Genomic DNA, 7,500 nt, shown 5'->3' on the forward strand with positions numbered 1-7,500 from the left:
ACTCAAATAAGCATTCCTTATTATCTATATATTACGTGCATCATTCAGTATTTTCATTACAATTAGATAATTCTCATTTAGTAGTCTTAGATTATCTTCTCACAGTAGGTTTATTTAAATTGAACATTATTTCACAAATTTAATTATTTCATTAATTATATTGCACACAGCAAAATCGTTAAACATCATACAAAATGAAAATATGTTATTGAAAATAAATATAATTTCTTTATAATTCTAACGGCGATTTAATACACTCGTTTTTTCCCCCAGAAAGCCGGATTACCGCATAACAACAATAACACCACTTATTCCCCTATGTTTCACCTCATACCCTAACACAAAGTATATACTTCATCAGTATACTTAGATGCAACTAAGGTTCCAGATGTTCGAACCAATTTTCAAAGTTAGTCCACCGTGTATCCGTGTACCTGGGAGTGAATGGAGCATTGGCCGCTCAGTCGAGACTCTCGTTTTCAGTCCACGTCGCCCCCCAGGTAGACTGCTGCGCCCTCCGCTTCGGAACCTCTGGTTTCGAGAATCCTCATGCTCAACGCACAATACGCACACTACTTTCGAACGCACTTTTTTATAGGTCACTTTGGTAAGCACAGGCCGTTAATTTGGATAGATTGTAATAACACCCCCCAGAAGTCAAATCTTCCAAGATTTGATTGAAGTAATTAGTTCAAATTTATGGCCTGGAGAGCGCATCTGCAATTACGTTGCCACGCCCTTTTATGTGATTTACCTGGAGATGATAAGGCTGAAGAGACAACGACCATCTCAGTAGTCGCTGATTGGAGTACTTGCTCTTCTCCAGGAAGGTCAGCGGATTGTAGTCAGTGAAGATCTGGACAGGATGAGCACCACCATACAGATAACACTCGAACTTCTTGATTGCAGTTATGATTCCAAGCAACTCTTTCTCGATGGTACTGTGTGCTAGCTGATGCAAGCTTGGTTGAGTGGTAAGCTACTGGATGTAGAACACCTTCGTCATCTTCTTTGAGGAGGACGGCGCCGGTAGTTATGTCACTGGCATCTGTATGCAGGATGAATGGTTTCTGGAAATCGGGAGCTGCCAACACGGGGTCGCTGGAAAGAAACAGCTTCAGCTTCTCGAAAGCCCTCTGACATTCTGAAGTCCAGGAAAAAGACACTTTCTAACTTGTGAGACGCGTCAGCGGAGCAGCGACATCTGCGAGATTTGGATAATAGCGACGGTAAAATCCCACCATGCCAAGGAAGTGCATGAGGGACTTCCGAGTGCTTGGAACTTGATAGTTCAGAATGGCTTCTACGTTTTGCAGTCTTGGGTTTAACCTTTCCATTTCCAACAATATGTCCCAAATACGTTACTGTAGCACTGCAGAATGTACACTTCGCTAACCTTATTGTCAAATTGGCATCTTGTAGTTTCTGTAAAACACACGATAAACTTTCTAAGTGCTGAGACCAAGTTTCTGAAAGAACCAAAATATCGTCCAAGCATACGTGAACATCTAATCCATGTAATGTAAAGTTCATAACACGTTGAAATGTAGCAGGACTGTTTCTCATACCAAATGGCATAACTAAATATTCATAAAGTCCAAATGGAGTGATGAATGCTGATGTAACTCGAGCTTTTTCAGTTAGCATTATCAGATAAAATCCCTTATGAAGATCAATTTTTGATAAATATCTAGACTGACCAACTGCATCAATCAGATCATCAACTCTAGGGAGAGGATACGAGTCAGGAATAGTTACTACATTCAGCCGCCTATAGTCTGTACACATACGAAGTTGTCCACCTTCCTTCGGCACTAGTACACATGGAGAAGCCCATGGCGATGAGCTTGGTACTGCTAAGCCATTCTGCAGTAGAAAGTTAACTTCGTCTCTCATTTGCTGCTTTTTCTCGGGGTTTAGACGATAAGGTGCTTGTCGTATGGGAAGCGTACCTGGTACTAGTTCAATATCATGCTTGATAACATTGCATTTACCTGGAGTGTCAGAGAATACTGGTATGTAATTTTTAAAAAGGTTAGAAATCCCCTGCATCACGTCTGAACTAAGGTGATTTAAGAGTGAAAGTAGATTACCAAGAATATCAGAATATATATATGGGTGTGTGTGTGTATGTGTGTGTGTACATATATACTATATGTGTTTATAGCTATATATATATATATATATATATATATACATATATATATATTTATATATACACATATATATACATATATATATTTATATATATATATACATATATATATTTATATATATACATATATATATTTATATATATACATATATATATATATATTTTTTTTTTATACAGCCATTCATTCCACTGCAAGACATAGGCCTCTCTCAATTCATTGTTGAGAGGTTAAATGGCAGTCTCACACCTGCCTGATTGGATGCCCTTCCTAATCAACCGCGGTTCGGCGCTCTAACACTTGTGCCACGGCGGTGACTTCTCCTACAACATCTGTGTCTGCCTTCTCAAGGCGATATGTCGTTTTTTTCGGGCTCGAGCAAGCAGTCAGAGCGCAGGCATTTTCACGACCGCCGCGACAGGGAATTGAACCCGGGACCACAAGTGCCGGAGTCCAGTGCGCTAACCACTGGACTATCGTGGCAGTCATATATATATATATATATATATATATGTATGTATATGTGTATATATATATATATGCATATGTGTGTATATATATGATATGTATGTATGAGTATATCTGTGTGTGTGTGTGTGTGTTTGTGTGTGTGTGTGTGTGTGTGTGTGTGTGTGTGTGTGTGTGTGTATTTCGGTGGAGAACCGGTGGAATCAACTCACGACGCGAGACAGCTCGTTGATGATTGGTAAATGCGCGAGGTAATTGACGATGAGTAGTTGACAGATATACCAACTTTTAAAAAACATACTGATCAATAGTGCGCGACACTGAATGACTGGAGCAAATCGTGGAAACGATCTGCAAAACGTATGGTTCAAGGTCTAATGAAGTAAGCTCATTTCGACTCCGAAAGTGGCCCAACCTGTGCAGGTTCCAGCGAGGAAGGAGCCTGCCCGGGGTATCAGTCTTGCCTGATCCTCTGTTGCAGCAGAGAATCAGGCTCAAAACATTGACATTCCGATTTTACAATGCTCAAAACAGGGACATTCCACTTTTAAAGTACTTAAGACACTGATATTATGCTTTAATAATACTCAAAACACCGACATTCCACTCTCATAATACCAAAAACACCGACATTCAACTTTTATGATACTCAAAACCCCGACATTCCACTTTTATAATACCCAAAACACCGACATTCCACTTTTATAATACTCAAATTTACCGACATTCCACTTTTATGATACTCAAAACATCGACATTCCACTTTTATGATACTCAAAACACCGACATTCCACTTTTGTAATACCCAAAACACCGACATTCCACTTTTATAATACTCAAATTTACCGACATTCCACTTTTATAATACTCAAAACCCCGACATTCCACTTTTATAATACTCAAAACCCCGACATTCCACTATTATGATACTCAAAACACCGACATTCCACTTTTATAATACCCAAAACACCGACATTCCACTTTTATAATACCCAAAACACCGACATTCCACTTCTATAATACTTAAAATACCGACATTCCAGTTTAACAATTCTCAAAATACCGACATTCCAGTTTTATAATATTCAAAATACCGACATTCCACTTTTATAATACTGAAAACACTAACATTCCACTTTTATAATTCTCAAAACACCGCCATACCGCTTCTATAATACTCAAAACATCATTCCGTTTTTTATGATACTCAAAACACTAACATTCCACTTTTATAATACTCAGAACATCGACATTCCGCTTTTAAAATACTCAAAATACCGACATTCTGCTATCACAATATTCCAAACACTATTATTCTGATTTTATCCAATTTTAAAATACTTAAAAAAAGTGACACTACAAATACTTAAAACCTTGTCATTCCTCTCTTCCATAGAATTGTGGTTGCCATTCCTTTTCTTACATTCGTTTTCCTGCATTCCCTTTTCTTACATTCGTTTTAGCCAATCCCTGAAATGAGTTGATCTTATTACTTTAAGAGATGTTGTCAATCCTTTTGTTCTAACTGATATTTCATAAGCTTACAAACTTTAATCAGCATAAACTAGCTGGAATTTCACTACGTGTCTGCAATAATTCGTTGATAGGAGCAATTGATTTAATAAAATGCCCCAACACCATTTAAAATAGCGCGCTTTTCCGTACAACATATGGACTTCGTTGAAAAGTTCCCTATCATCGGTGTTTTGCGAAATATCAGTTTTGAATACTATGGATGACATAAATAAGCAAGAGCTATGTTTATCCTATTTCATCTCAGTATTACTTTGATATGAAACTAAGAGAATATATCTGAGACAGAATGATAAACTAAAAGAGTGATGACGTCATCACGTCAGTGGGTCAGGAGACAGGCTTGGCCGACCGCAGCGCAATTTCAAGCTTACTGCTACGCGCGGATAAATCGGCGTTAAAACGTCACTTCTGACGCAGATGTGTTCTCTCTTTTCTTTTGTTTTATATACATCATGGCTAATTTCTGAGAAACAACCGTGTGTACATAATGTACCCAAAATCACGCAGCGACAAATGTTGCTGTAATGGCCACATTTACATTCCAGGCATGATGGTATCACAAAAGGGTAATAGATTCCAGAAGGGAAATATGACTTAATGATTAAAGTTTGATAGGGGAGATCTAACCAAAACTAAATATGTGTATAAATCACTAATGATCAATTATAGTCCTTTGGAGTATCCTGCCCAGAATCCATAGCTGGGGCAATCGCATGCCATTTCCGAGCTCTTGCCCTGTGAAAGCATCCTTGAATGAGAAATAGTCTGGAAATAGTTAGGAAACTTTCCGAAAGTTATTTACAACCATTCATGCCAATGAAGTGAAAATGCTGGTTATTAAGAACAGTAGTGGCAACGCTTCATTGCTTCATTTTTTTAATGAAACGCATGTGCAAACGCTAAAAGATTATCCAGAAAGGTATTTTTTTTCTTAGGTTCACAAAATTCAATAAAACGTAACAACTAACAGCATAGGCAACACTGATGAACGGATGAACACACACACACACACACACACACACACACACACACACACACCTACAGATATATATATACATATATATATATATATATATATATATATATATAATATAGATGTGTGTGTGTGTTTGAGTATACCGTGTACATAAGCACGATTTGTGTAAGCCATTAGACATAGACGACATGGCTGTTTGCCACGTGGCTCGAAGTCCAGTGGAGAACCATCGATCAGCGAGGACTTAGATGACGAGATGACTGACCCCTCAGTCGTGCCTCAGCAACCAGGTCTAGCCTCTGGCCTCACAGGGATGGAGGGCAGGACCACGCGACCCCACGCCTAGCGTTTACCCTTAGACTCGTCTCGTGTGTTCCCTCCACTGTGTAGGACTCATTAATAAAGAGTCAAGCCGTTATAACCACTATCACTACCCAACCAGTCAAAACCACTGTATCGTAGGCATCTATGCCTTTTACAAACTGGTGGCAGGGTGGCCGTTGCGTCCTTTTGGCTTGCAACACGGACACACAGTCTCCGAAATCCGCTCGACCCATCGCTTTCACGATCGACTGTCTTCAAAACCACGTGAGTACACGTTTTGGGCCTCTATATTTTGTTTTCCTTCCCTTCTTCTCCCAAGTGCTAAGCCATATGTGCAGTTATTCTCACGTTGGTTTTGTTGGTGCACGTTCTTACACTATTCTTCTGATCTTAGATCGCATTACAGTGTGATCACGGTATGTAGTCAACAAACATGAACATTATTCATTCATCAAGTATTTAATAAATTTTTATTGTTTCACTGCAACGAATTTAACCCGTTTGTGATTTTATCTCTATCGCGGATATCATATAATTTATTTCCATTCTCGTAGCGCATTTCCCGTCTTGACCTGATCTCGGTGTAACAGTCATTAATCAGGGAACCCTTCTGTTCAGCTGTGTGACCTAACCTCACTTTCTCTCACTTCTGGTCGGTTGACACGTGAGATGGCTTGAGAGACAGCTTGCTGTTCCCATTAATTGGTTGTTGTAAGTGCTTAATGGTGACAACGCTCTATCGGCGCTAGGGCCGAGCTTGTAACGTGATTTTTATATAAATTTATCAGTTGAGTATAGCGTCAGAATCTCCCCCATATAATGCTCAGGGATCGCCGGGGTTGCGTAATGCCCAATAGATCTACGCTCCGACGTAGAAAGACCTGGACGAGATCTGCGAGGAAGTCTGGACGAATCCGAAGTCAAGGAGAACCTGTGCGAGATCTTCGAAGACGTGTGGACGTCGAGGACGGACGGATTTACCAAGGACCAGGACGAAGAGGACGACAAGGACGAGCAGTCATGAAGATACACCAGGGACAGCGCACGCGAGAGGGAAATGACCAGTCAATCAGTTCCTGCCAAAGTTGGGTCACCCTTGAGGCAAATCTAAGGCCCCTTGAGAGCAAGGCGTTATTAGGTGGCCAAGCTATATACCGTGTACATAAGCACGATTTGTGTAAGCCATTAGACATAGACCACGTACACACACACACACACACACACACACACACACACACACATATATATATATATATATATATATATATATAAGTATATATATGTTTATATATAAAAAATATGTATGTACACACACATATACACATGATAATAATAATAGTATTATTATTACTAGTATAATCCTATTAGTATCATTATTTTATATTACAATTATTATTACATTATAACTATATAGTATAAATAAATAAAGGACTAACTAGAACGTTTTCTAGAACAACTCTGCGTCTTCTGTCGCAACAAAACTGGTATGGAGATTCCAATCGATATCTACTTACATAATATATCAGGATTAATCGGTGTAATTCATGATAAAGTATACTAAAAAGCAATATATATATATATCTATATATGTAAATATATATACATATATACATATACATATATACATATATACATATATACATATATACATATATACATATACATATATACATATATACATATATAATATATATATGTATGTCTATATATATAAACATATATACATGTGTATATATACTTGACTCTTGGTCGCTGGGGGGACCGTGCCCCCCCCGGCCACCACGCCACTGTATTTTGTATGAATAAAAACACGAACACAGTAACCTGTACAAAAAGATGAAAAGAAAAACGGCCTCAATGAAACAATAACGGAACGTTTCGAACTTTTCACGAGTTCCGAAATGGATACAGGTTTCATTTCTTATATATATATATATATATATATATATATATATGCATGTATGTATGGATTCTTCCTCACTCTCGACTCACGAACAGAAAACGCAGGAAGCAGAGCAGCGGTCTAGAATATTGGAAAAACTA

This window comes from Penaeus chinensis, chromosome 18 (genome assembly GCF_019202785.1).
Source record: "Penaeus chinensis breed Huanghai No. 1 chromosome 18, ASM1920278v2, whole genome shotgun sequence".
NCBI lineage: Eukaryota > Metazoa > Arthropoda > Malacostraca > Decapoda > Penaeidae > Penaeus > Penaeus chinensis.